We start from the raw sequence: 12,862 nt of genomic DNA on the forward strand, positions 1-12,862 counted from the left end.
TGCTTTGCGGAGAGACACGCGATTGGCCGCGCTGAGGGCTGGGAGCCCCGTTACCCGGCGTACAGCGCCCCCTGGTGGCCATTGGGGGCGGTGCAGTGAGGTGAGCGCTCCGGCTGCACGAGCATCCAACGGGGCGGCAGCGATAAGAGGCAGCGATAGGAGACTGCGATAAGAGGCAGCGATAGGAGGTGAGAGCGGCTACGGGGGGGATGGAGCGGGGATGGGACGGCCACGGGGATGGGGAGGGATGAGGAGCCGCAGTGCGGGGCCGATCTGCCTCCGGTGTGTCGTTAAGCTCGGAGGGGTCGTTAAGCTTTGAGGGGTCGCTCCGTTCCCGGAGTGACTTCTATCTTTAGGGATAACAGCTCAACCTCAACACGGGGCTGAGAGCTGCGGGTCCTGCCGTGGTCGTTCTGCACAGCCCCGGGCTGAGCCCTGCGGGTGGGTGTCCCCCTCGTAGCACTCAGGGCTCAGCTGAGCTGTGCGTGGTGCTGGGATCATCCTGCGGCCCATCCGAGCAGCACTGCGCTGCCCCGGGCACACGGAGAGGCAGCTTGACATCAAAGGTGCTTAGAGAGCAAAAAAAGTCTGTCTTTTTGTCATAAAATGCAAACCGAGCTCGCAGCGAGTCATATAGAAACCTCAGCCCTTCCGCGCTTACCCTGTTTGGTAGCAGGGTGGGAAACTCTTCTTCTGTGCCCCCCCTCAGCTGAACGAGGAGGAGCTGCCAAGGTTTAAAGCCTTCACCCACACGCTCTGTGCCTTGTGTTGCTGTTCTGTGCAGCAGGAGCAGCGCTCTGCTCAGCCCAGCACGATGCAGGTGGGTCTGCTTGGAAGGAATAGCCTGGTTGGCTTCAATGTTGGCTTGGTTTAACTTTAGAAGTTGCCCACAGGTTTTGAAGCCCTGAGGTGGTTTCAGCAGATGAGATGAGGTGGCTTCAGATCGTTGTGCTGAGAACTGAAAACGATATCAAAGATCTGTTGGTTGTTCTTAAGTGATGTGTTAAGTGTGACATCTTCCTGATGCCATTCATTGCTCTGAATGGGGACTGCTTAGAAACCCAAAGGATCCACAATCATTTATTTTCTATTTCTTTTCATTTTTAACATTTCTTGCCCTGTATCTTGTCTGTGCTGGATACGCAGGTTCAAATAACAACCTGGTTTGATGGTTCTTCAAATGAAGTGATGGTGTTATTTTCAATAACTTTCCTCTTTTCCTATTAAATTCCACTGCCCTCTGCTGGCTGGACCATCAGACCTGCCCAGAGCTCTTCCCCCACTATTCTTTTACTCTTTAAGGCTTTTTATATCTTAAGGTCAGAAGCTGTTGCAAAGCTTGCTGTTAATGTCTACTACAATGGGATCCTTATACAAAAGAGGAGGTTGGTGGCAGGTTGAGCTCCCTAAGGAGCCCTGAACTGTAGATCTCAATCTTCTCTTTGATCCACACTAACCTAGTTGGGCTGATCTTGAAGTCACACTGCAAAGCCTATTTTCCCAAGGCATAAGGAGAAGAAAGAAATGTTGGAGCTGGCATTTGATGCTGTGAGTTTATATGTGAGACTGCAATACTGCTTTTATTTTATTTTCCTGTGTTTCCAAACCCAGAATCATGAGTTTATATTTGCTTGTGAATATAACAATATTTCACAAGTATTTTCACCTGTGTTTATATGAAATAATTATATTGATTTCTATACATATATCCATAAATAAATATATTTTTCTTCTTTAGGTATTTATACTTTTCCACTTCAGGCTGTTCTGTGTTCCACCTATGAACAAATATATGTGCTTGAAAGGTCCTGATGTGATTATCCAAATGGTCACATAAGGGAAGTCAGTTGGAACATATTAAGGTTCGGAGAGGGAACCTGAGAGTCTGAGACATCTCCAATAAGTTCTTCACAGGAAATTTTAAGTTGTTTCTTCCTGGTCCCAGGTGAAACCTCTTCATGTTGTGCATCTCCTCCCTGCTGTGATGGCAGGATCAGGTGCAGCTGATGGTGGCTTTGCTCAGGCCTGTGATGGACCCACTGTGCTCAGCACTTCAGCAGAGGGCAGCATGCGGGAATATGAAATGATTGTATTTCACTTGGCCTGTGCGGTGACTCAGTTGTTATCCCACATTGCAATGTTCTCCAGACAAGGTTCTGAAGGGCAGATTATTCAAACCTTGGAAGTAATGGCTTTGCTTGAAATCCTGGTTTTGCGTGTTCCTCCAACATTTTGAATAGGCTTCAGCTGTTGTTTTTGGCACTGCTGTTTGAAAACAAAACCCAAAGGTTTTCATAGCTCAACTTTGTTTTGTAACACGTTGTCAGTTCCTGAGTCCTTGCTGAAGCAGGAAGGGCCTGAAGATGGAAGCTGGAAGTAGTGAGATTAATCCATTCTTTTTCCCTCTTATACCCACCTGTCTGCCCCCTTTTCCCTTCCCAGAACTGCAGCAGCCCAGGGAACTGAGAGGAAGAGGTTTCCCTCCTCTGAGAATGGAAACCTTTCCATTGTACCATGAGCAGAAGAAAGCACAGCAGGTTTGTATGCTGGGAGCTGGTTACTCTGCAGCTCTTGCCTCTCCTGGAGCCCATAGATTCCCCAGGGCTACAGAGGACTGTGCTGGTGCTGGACTCCATTCCAGCATTACCACCAAACGTTTGCACTCTGTAGTACTCACATCCATGAACTGAGACTGCAGCTTTCCTACCTCTCATCCAGGTTCTGAATGTAATGATTTCTTACCAATGAGATTTTAAGTTCTTGGCTTTGAAAGGACATTACAGCAGTAAACTGCCTAAATCCAGTGGATTTAGTTGCTTTAACATCTATGCTTCCCTTGGCTTATGGATTTAACCAGTTTTATGTTTGAGAGTGCAGTTATAAATATACATATATATGTGTATATATTAAGGTTTAAAAAGAAAGGCTTTCTATGCTGGAAAATACTGTCTCTATGATGGCAAGCAGCTGAAGGATTAATAACGGGTCACATTGTGAAGAGATGATGGCAGGTATATGGGAGGTAAAACTGCAAAGGCAGCCTGACTCACTGGTTTTCTTTGGGTCAATGTCAGATAGACTGCAGTGATACAGACACAGATTTAAACATGATTTCCTTTTAGGACCAGCAGGCTTCTTCCTTGTGGCTCTCATTTGTAGCTCAGGGAGAAGGAGCAGGATGTGGTTTTCAAGCTGTTTGATCCTCTCTTTCTTCTCTTTAACATTTTATATCTCAAAGTGAACATCCTTTTTGACCATAGTTCCTTCAGTTTTGTCCCACTTTAGTGAGCTACTGCTTTCCTTCTTCCCAGTTTCCCCAATATAAAGCACGCTTTTGCTTTGATCTATGAAATTTCAAATGCACTCGTGTTGTAAGTCATGGGCTAAAAAAAGATCTGTGTAAAGTTTCAGACATCACCGTCTCCCAGGGATTTCAGCCGTTGCTATAGGAGCCCAAACTCTCATTTGAGAGACCTTTCCGATGTGAAGAAGTTGATACAGGGGAAAGTTGTCATGGAAATATGTAGCAGAAAGGGAATCTCGATGTGATAATTGTTACCTTGCTTAGCCAGCTTGAAGTGGCTCCCTGGCTGGAGATCTGGATCTTTGTTGCATTCCACCAGTCTGGAAGGCTACAGATTCAAACCTCAAGAAATACATTGTTTGACACGTATATCTCTAGTTCTCCCAAGATAGCTCTTCATTGAAGTGAGATTCTTATGTACCTACATTCACGTTTCCCCCTGCATACAGATATAGCAGGGTGACACTGGGGCTGCCCAACCACTGTTGGGTGGTGCTGCACTGCTGGGGTCTGCATTGTCACTGATGTCCCTGCAGGAAGGAAGGTCCCACAGCCCAGCCCTGATGTGGGAGTGAGCCACAGCACAGCCTCCTATTGCGCTTCTGGAGGGGGTCATAGAGCTGTTACTGCTAAAATGTGGCAGTAGAACACATTTTTAAATGGCTAAAAATAGTTTATTCTGCCAACTTCAGAGCAGACTTAGGTTTGAATGCAACGAGTGCTTTGTGTGCAGCCAGGTGGTGGTAAGAGCAGGTCTCTCGCTGTGTGTTCCTTGTCCACTTACCCCATTACCAGACCTGGCTCTCTGCTTTCAAGCTTTTCCTGCTTTTTTTTTTTTCAATAAAGCTTCTTGATCCCTAATAGAGGTGATTATGGGAGAGCTGCCTTTGAATGTCTTGTACCAGTGTTACTATGGTAACTGCTGCAGGGGTTTCTTGCTGGGAGAAGGCTTCCAGCTCCATGAGATACAGCGGGGCAGCTCAGGCTGTTTGCACGCTCTGAATGAGATTACCCATAGTATCAAAGAGAAAATACATTATTTCTTATCCTTAATAGTGAATGGTAATGGGAGGCTGTGAGATTGGTGTTTCTCATGTTAGATGTCCACAGGTGAGAGGTCTGAGGTCAGTTATGTGGGCAGTGGGAACCCAAACGTTACCCTAGTGCATGGCTTCCCCAGCAGCTCCTGCAGTAATAGGGGAGTGTGGCTCTCCTTGATAGATCCAGCACTTGACCTTTCCATTGATGCTGCCAACAAGTGAACTAATTCATCTTAATGAAGGATATAGAACTGTGGTACTCACTATCGGAACAGACATTCCTATTCAGGTTTATTCAGTCTGTAGTAGAAAAAGAATGATCTGCCTTTTTATGTTCTCTTTTCTCTGTATTCCCAAACTGTGGCTGGGCACTGTGCTAACACTGCTAGTTGGGCACTATCAGAGTGATTTTGCTGTCCTGAAGTTCCTAATCTTCCCCTTTCCCAGACAGTGGCTTTCTTTGTGAAGTTCCTGCTTGCTTGGCCAATCAGTCCTCTTTTGCTCTCGACCAGCAGTAGCTCCTGTTGCCTTCTCCAAGTGACGGGTGATGTCCCTCACATTCCCTTCTGCGTGTTTCTTAACAGTCATGCTGTATCATGACCATTAATGCTGGGGGAGATGGATCTCCATGTTTGAATGCTTCAGCTTTCAGGCAGCAGCAAGCACAGTCACTTACACAAGTTGTCTGGAAGCCATCAATCAGTTGCTGAATGTTAATTTAGTTTTCCCCCCTTTTTCCTGCATTTGGTTAGGCCATCAAAGCCAAATCTTTATGCCCCAGTTGGGTGCCTGTCTATAACACCAGGCCCAGCTTCTGCAAAGCTACTGACTTCTTATTGGCTGCAGACTGAAATCAAGGGATGCCATAGATCCCTACTAGCTCTTGATATCTTGTCAATAAATTAGGCACTTTTGTTTCACTGTCTTTTAAACAGATAAGGTTTACTAAGCTTCTGATGCTGTTCAAGCAATCTATTAAAAATAATAAATGCAGAGAGTAAGAATAAGACTGAAGCTTCAGGATATTACTGTATAGAGAACTAAACCTTGCAGGTACCTTTTTTTTTCTTCTTTTTTTCTTCTTTATCTGGAATCCTGATCTTCATTAGAGGGCATGTAAGTCTTCTGGGGTTTGAGTTCCTTGTGCTTCATCATTTTTTCTCAGTTAATTTGTCCTACTTCTTGCTACTGCTGCTCACTTTACATCCAGGCATGCCCTACAGTTCTGGTTCCATTTGGGGTCTGTCAGCACTTCCAAGTCCCTCTAAAACAAAGCTGGTACCTCAGCTCTTTTATTTCCATCTCCCTGAAATGCATCAGAAAGTTCAAAGCAGTGGGATGGGACATTCCTACACCATCCCATCAGGGTTTCTGCTTCTAAGGCAGCCTCCAGCACGTATCTCCTTCAGTCCTTAATTTTCCTGCACAGCTCTCTGTTGTCAGTGATCAGCAAAAACTTAATGAAGTGATTTTCTGTTGAAAGCTCATTAGTCTTTCTAATGGATACCTGTTCTAATTCCTCTCCTATAAGGTGATCAAATGCTGGCTTCTCCAGCATGAGGTTTGTCCCAGCCAATAAGGAGAGGGAGCAAATCGGGTTGTGCAGTATTTTGCCTGTGTAGGTAGCAGGAACTTGCTGTGCAACTTCAATATGGTAATTCTGTGCTGTTAATGCTATGTTAGAGCCTAAGCATCGGAAAATTAACAGTGCAAAATAATAAAGAATAGGGGTGTTCTTCTTCTAAGTCTTTTTAATCTCATTATTGAAATAATAAAAAATCAGTTAAGTGAGAAAGAACACTGAAAGTCTCATCTCCCCTTTCAGGGAAGAGAACTGAGCATTGCATTTTTCACATACTGAGAAGTACAGCGTTTTGAACAGAAGAGTAACTGTAGTAACACCGTCTTTGCTGCTGTGCTTCTTATAGCTGAGAATTTTTCTCTGCAATTTTCAGATTTCCCTGCACCAATTTCTCTGGATTCACATGTGAAAAAGCAACGAGAGGCTTATATTTTATATGTACGAATTGCAGCGAGTTTGTGACTATTTCTTTGCCATGTAGATTTCCTTCCTCATTCTGTCATGCTCTGTGGGTTGGATAGTTTTTCAGTGAATAGATGTCTATTAACTCTTCAGTGATTTGGATGGAAATGACAGAAATACTGAAAGATGCTGGCTGCTCTCACAGACTCTTAATTCAGGCACTTTCCTCATTCTATTTTTGATGTACTTCATGGCTGTTCCCTTGGAAATATTCAAGTTGTTGTCTGGTCTTCTGAAATTTTGGCAATAGGCAACAAAGGAAGCTGCTTTCAAGCTGCTTTTTCTGTCTCCTGTAGCACTCTGTGTTCCATAAATCAGATCTGTTTTCTCCCAGCTTTAATGATTCTAGTTTCTTCCAGCAGAAATGTTTGCTCTGGTTGCAGGTCAAAGCTGGTAGCTGTGCCACAGGGTATGTGCTACAGGTATACACATGGGAAAGTGACACTGCAGGAGAAAATCTGAGTTCCCCAAGTGAGTGTACAGAGCTTTCTTGTACTGGTGGGGCCTTTCTAGCAGCAGTTCCAGGACTTCACTTTTTATATCCACCCATTTGATCAGCAGCATCGTCTTGTTAGCTGAACAGCAGTTGTTTTTGTCAAAATGGAAAGCGGTGCCCCATGATTCATTCTGCACATGTCTGCTGGCCGCTTGAACTTCCTGACATCTGTGGTGGAACTGAGAAAATAAAGAAGTTTGTCTCAGTTATGGAGGAGGAGAAGGGACCAAAGCCATGGCCTCACTCCACTTCTACCCGCTGTCTGGTGCAGACTTTCCCTTGTAATTACTCTTGGCACATTACTGTCTGGAGTTATAAAACCAAGTCTTATAGCTGAATTACAGGCTTGCTTTAAAGAGATGTTGTTATTGACATAATAGCTTTGCTTACGGAATCTCTGTCTCTGTAATTAAGGTTGTTCCATGCACAAAAGCAGTTAAAAATAGCATAAATATCTGCAAAAGCAAAGATATTTTTCATCTTGTTCCTTGTATGAGCCCTTTTTTCTTTCCCCACACAGCATGTACACTTGAATCTCAAATGAGCTGTGCCAGTTCTGCCCTTTGCCCATTCCTTTAAGTTACGTGCTATCCAATTTGTTCCTGTCAAACTACACCAGCAATGCAGGTTGCACCATAAAGCACCTGCAGTCCTCACACACAGGGTTATGAGGGTGCACTGGTGAGTAAGCTTCAGTCTGACTAGTGTCCTGTGTTGCAGTTAGGAGAGCTATTGGGTTTGACCAGCGTGCAACCATGTGCCATCTGTTCGTGTGTTTGTCTGTTGACTAGACTTACTGGTTGGGTGAGAACCCAGCAGTTTCTTTTAAAAAGAAATAAATAAATTCATATTGCTGTTTGAAATTGTTTTCTCATCCTGGCTGTGTCGAAGTAATTATGGTTAATGCCCTGGATAGGCCACAGGCTTTCTTTATGACCATAGCCAGCTCATTTTAGCTGTCTGTTTCTGGGCTCTTTGTTCATTAAACAGAAATGCAGTTTTTCAGTTCAGAAGGTTTTGTGTTGAATAATTCTTTGGTCTAAGTGAAGAGATCAGATGAATGTAAGTGCTACTGAAAAACCTCAAAATAAACAAATATTCTGTCTGGTCTTGCTGGGTCTGGGGAAATTGTAGGGCACTATTCTAACCTGTCTACCAAAGCTGAAGTATGTAAATGCTGTTAGTATTTTTCATCTCTATTCAGCTCTGAATGCTGTCCACTGCCAAAGCTGAGGTTCTTGCTGCCTACCTTACTGTCTATGTCTGTGTCACTGAATGCAGTGTTGCTTCCTCAGGGAGGAGAAACACCATTTGTGTAGATCATGGTACCAGTCATAGCTTGGTTAATACGCATGACAGAAAGTAATGCTCTCTTATCTGAGCTGTGAATAATCTCAGACTCGAAATATCAGATGTATAAAAATATGGCGTAGGTAAGTTCTTCTGTCTGTGATGACCTGGTCTGTCCTCAGGTACTGAAGTAAGTGGCAAAGCAGGCTGGGTCGGGTTGGTACTGCAGATATCTGAGCTCCCGGTATCAGCTGGTTTGGTTGGGTGAGTGCTTAGGGACTTAAAGCTGATTATAGGTGCCTGACACCCACCAGATATTGACCACTGATGCTCTCAGTGCCTGATCTATCATAGCCTCTGGCACTTTCCTTCCTATTTTCAGAGACTGTGTTTTCTTCAGAAAGATTAAGCAAGTGGGTTGTTGATCCTTGCTTATTGCAGTCCCTAAATAGAGACCTGGCTGATACTTCTTGGTCAGCTCAAGAAAAGTCACTCAGGACTGACTCCAGCTATTTCTGCTAGTGTGTCTGCCCAGGGTCCAGTCCTGCTGTTAAGGATGATATCGAAAGAAACTTTGGTCTGCATGAAGCATCTCTGTGCTTTTGAAATAGCTTTCTTGCATAAATCTGCCTTGCTTTGATGAAAATATAATATTTCTCTTTCCCCTGAGTAAGCAAGTGTGCATATGTGTGTGTGTGTGTGTTTGCTGAATGCCAAAGTGCTGGTGAAGCCGGCTTGCTTCCGTATGTGAATCATTTCTCAAGCAGCTCTGTCTCGCTGCAATGTGGTTTTCCTCTCAGGGAAGCGCTCAAGCCCTGAATTTTCAGTCTGGCTTGCACATGCTGTCAGAAGCTAGTGGAGAGTTCTCTTCTTAATGCGGAGAAGAGGACAAGCTTTCACTGTAAGTATTTCACTTTTTAAGCTGGGAATATCTGTATCAGGATTCTAGGGATATCAGTGTGTCTTAGAGTGAATGAACCTGTAATGCTCAGCAGAACTTTTTTATATTTTGCTCTATTTAAACCTAAATCGAAAGAAATGCAAAAAAATATGTAGAATGCAAACAATTCTGTGTTACAGAAAATAGGCTGGGGGTGATCTAGAAGTCATTACAACCAACAAAAATTGAGCCTGGAGAGCTGGAAACCGTGATTTCTCCTGCTTGGCTTCATAGAGTCGGGATGCAGAAGGGCTGAAGCTATTTCTGTGCCTTCCTCTTCTTTTATCTCTGGGTGCCCAGCGTTGTGTTCCAGCAGTTAAACCTAGAAGGAGCATGGGCAGACTTTCTTCTGCTACTGCATGTTCATGCAGTCCAGCAAAGAAAGGGCAGAAAGGAACAAGCTGCTAAGCAAATAGCTTTGGCAGCTCGCTTCTCCACAGGGAACTGGTGACAGCACTGCAGAGCCTGCCAGACAGTACCATCCCATAACACCAAAGCATAGAGCTGCACTAGGTCTTTGCAGGGCCCTTGAACTGTACCACTTTGACAGGTGGCCTTAAGAGTATACTCTGGGCTGAAGCATGTTCATAATAATAATGGTGTCTATATAACATGTAACATAGCTTTGCAAAGTTGTGGAGATGTTAATTAATGTCCTGTATGTGTAGCAGTAAGGGATTACTGGTAGAACTGGTTTGAAAACAGGGATTCTCTACCACCTTCTCTTGTGTGCTGTCTTAAGTTCTTATGAGAGTCCCCTACTAATTCTTCATTTCACCTCCAAGTGCTGTTCCTCTTCTACCCTTTCTAAAATGTGATGTACTTTCTGTCCCTATAAGCTTAGCTGAGGAGAGGATGTCTGATCTGCAGAAATATGCTGGGTTTTGTTCACAGAATGTGGCAGATGACTAATGCAGGAATACCTCATCCTAACATGCACACATGTACTATCTCTTCACTTTCCTCTGTTTTAAAACAATTTCATTTCATTATGTTCTATTCTGTTCCTGCTCAGTATGAAGTATGTCTGCTTTTTAAATTCAGAAGTCTTCTAGCTTCTCCTTCTGCTTTAGTATTTATTACTGTTGTCTTCCCAAAGTGACCTTTCAGCTACAAGTTTACAACATCACTCGTAGAAGTTCAGAAGTTCCCCATTTATTAACTTTAATAAATGGCCTTCTCAGCATTTTGACGGAGGATAAATATCTCCTTAAGGGGTGGCTTCCAGATCTCAATTATTTCTCTGTGTTGTGATGGATGGAAAAGAGGAATCAGGGAAACATCCCAACACGTGGCAATATCTGGGGCCGCTCACTTGTGACAGATGCTGATTTCCCACTTTCATGTTGTTTTGTTGTTTTTTTTTCCTTAGAGTTTCTTTCCAAAGCACGTGAATGAATTTCATTCATGTATTTATCTTCATAGATTTGCTGTATAGTGAATGGTTACGATTCTGCTCTCGTAAATAGAAGAGGGCTGAGGTGATCCAGGAAATCTGTGCTGGAGCTGAGGGCAGAATCAGGAGGAATCCCAAGGCAGTGCACTGACTGTGGTGCCACCCATCTGTGCATCACATAGACAGGGAACTTGCCAGTCTGCATTGATGTACCAGTTGTACTGTGCAACGAGCTGCTGTGTATCTCTGCCATTCTAAAACGGGCTTATTCCTTCCCTTTCTTGTACCTCTATCTATCCTCCTGTGCTGCAGAAAAATGTAATGGCAGGTAATTACCCAGAAAACCACTTATAATTATTCTTCATTTCTCTAGCAATTAAATAGCTCTTGCTCTACATAAAATGAAATCTTTTCCTTCTCCTCATGAGTTGACAAAACATGAAGTGTTAAATGTATGTGTCACTTGCTTTGTGCTGTATTCACTGGGGCAGCAGTTCAAAGAACCTGGGTTAATGAGCAGTAGCCACCTTGAAATGGTTCTAAAGCATTTTGTTCTCAGTGTGCAATATGCTGAACATAAATTAAACCCTTGTATTCAAGACAGGGACTTGGTGGGGAAAAGCCCCAAGTGACCTAATTCTTTGTGGTGATGACATGATTGCAACTCCAGAAGCTAGGAAAATCATGGCATCATTTTCACCCTTCTGGGGAAGCTTGTCATTTATTGTGCAACCTGTACGTATGTGTTCCATGCTTCATGTGCTTTCCCAGTTGGAGAAGATGCTGCCTGTGCCCACTTCCCTTCTTGCAGTGTTTCCACCCTACCCTGCATCTATCCATCCTACCCTGTATGTTTTCTTCCTGGTGTGCAATCATCAGTAACACAGTGCATATGGATTCAGAATTGCTGCATTCAAGTCCTCTGCAACCAGAGAAGCACAGCAAACTGCTTCCATGCAGGTCAGCACATGGCTGTGCTTCATCACTTCAGGTCTCGTGCCATCCAGCTGGTAGCTGCTGCTGTTGTCTGGAGGACTTGTGAGCAAAATATTGACAAATCAGCTGGTATCTTTGCTTCCCTATCTCTGTATTTTCTATACGGTGGAAGGTCACTGGGAGGTAGCTCAGCTTCTCTTCTGAGATGCGTGGTGGTGGCTGGTTAGATAATCAGCGTGAGGAAGGAGGGGGCGGAGAAGATTGAATATCCATGGACAAACAGAAGATGGTTCTCAGCCGTTTCAGAGCACAGCTTTAGCTTGGTGGGTTTTTTTGTATGAATTTTTTGTTTTGTTTTTTTGTCCTGATTTATAAATGGTCAGTAATGTAGAATAAGGAGAAGAGAAATACAGCTCAGTAAGTCCTATGTCCATACACACACGTGAGGGTTTTGCTGTAATTTCTGTCTTCTCTATGGGAATCTAACTAAGCATAAGAAAGTCACAAATCATAAACTCCAGGGAGAGACTGTATGTGGGGGTGGGTGGGTGGGCAGAAGGCTGTGTGCTGCTCTGTCTGTGCCTGGAAAAATCATCAGTGACACTAATGACTGGTGTGGGAAGAGAGCATTCAGTTTTGAGCAATGCTGAGAAGTGGAGCTGTGCAATTGCTGACCTGGACTCTGTCAGTCACGTTGGGATGGGTCAGGAGGTTGAGTCGATGGCCAGAAACTTGTCCTTTGTGGCTACCTGGAACTGTCGTCACTTGAACCATTTCTGCTATTATTTACATGTCTTCATAACCATCTGGTGTATTTATACACTGATTAATACGTTTCTATTTTAGAGAATTATGAATGCTGGGGACATAAGCAAGAAACACTTTAAACAATACAAACACCAGAGATTGTCCTGCCTTAGTAACCAGTGGTGCAGAAACTGTCTCTGAGAGGTAAAGGGAGGTTTCCATAGGCTGTGAGCTTCTAACTGGTGCTGTGAAGGGAAGGGAGAGGAACTGGCTCTGCTGTAGTTCCTCATGCTGTGGACGAAGGGAGCCTTGTGCTCTATGAAGAACATTGTTATCTGAGGCTGTATTGAAGGCATTCTTCTGAGATGTTTAGGATTCCCACAGAAAAGCAGGTTTTGTTCTGTTAGTTTCATGTTTGTATCCTTGAAAAAGGCCTTAGAAAGCCAACAATCTTCAGACAATAGCGAAGATGCTGGAGGTTTGACCCTCCAGCTGTATCTGAACTACTGATGGTAACCTTCTTGGAATGCTGCTTTGTTTTGTATTCTTCTAGTGATGAGTTAGGTGGCCTTGGGCATGTTTCTTCATTTGTGCATGTTTTCTATCTTATATTTAGGTAGATTTTAACTCCTTGAAAAACTGCTTGGATTTTTTAACTGCCTGGCTGTG

The 12,862-nt window shown here is 43.8% G+C and overlaps 1 protein-coding gene across 4 annotated transcripts in view; it reads left to right on the forward strand.

Moving 5' to 3' along the window:
- Window positions 1-26: 26 nt before the first annotated feature.
- Window positions 27-12,862, forward strand: part of SPECC1 (sperm antigen with calponin homology and coiled-coil domains 1) — a 77,474-nt gene continuing 64,638 nt past the window's right edge. For 3 of the 4 annotated variants that reach the window (XM_015880686.2, XM_015880691.2, XM_015880692.2), the window contains exon 1: window positions 8,943-9,075. The gene's annotated coding sequence lies outside the window, so the exon portion shown is untranslated. Of the gene's footprint in view, window positions 189-8,942; window positions 9,076-12,862 lie in introns of those variants that run through there. The other variant, XM_015880687.2, reaches the window with a different exon arrangement.

Source organism: Coturnix japonica, chromosome 19 (assembly GCF_001577835.2).
Source record: "Coturnix japonica isolate 7356 chromosome 19, Coturnix japonica 2.1, whole genome shotgun sequence".
NCBI classification, from domain to species: domain Eukaryota; kingdom Metazoa; phylum Chordata; class Aves; order Galliformes; family Phasianidae; genus Coturnix; species Coturnix japonica.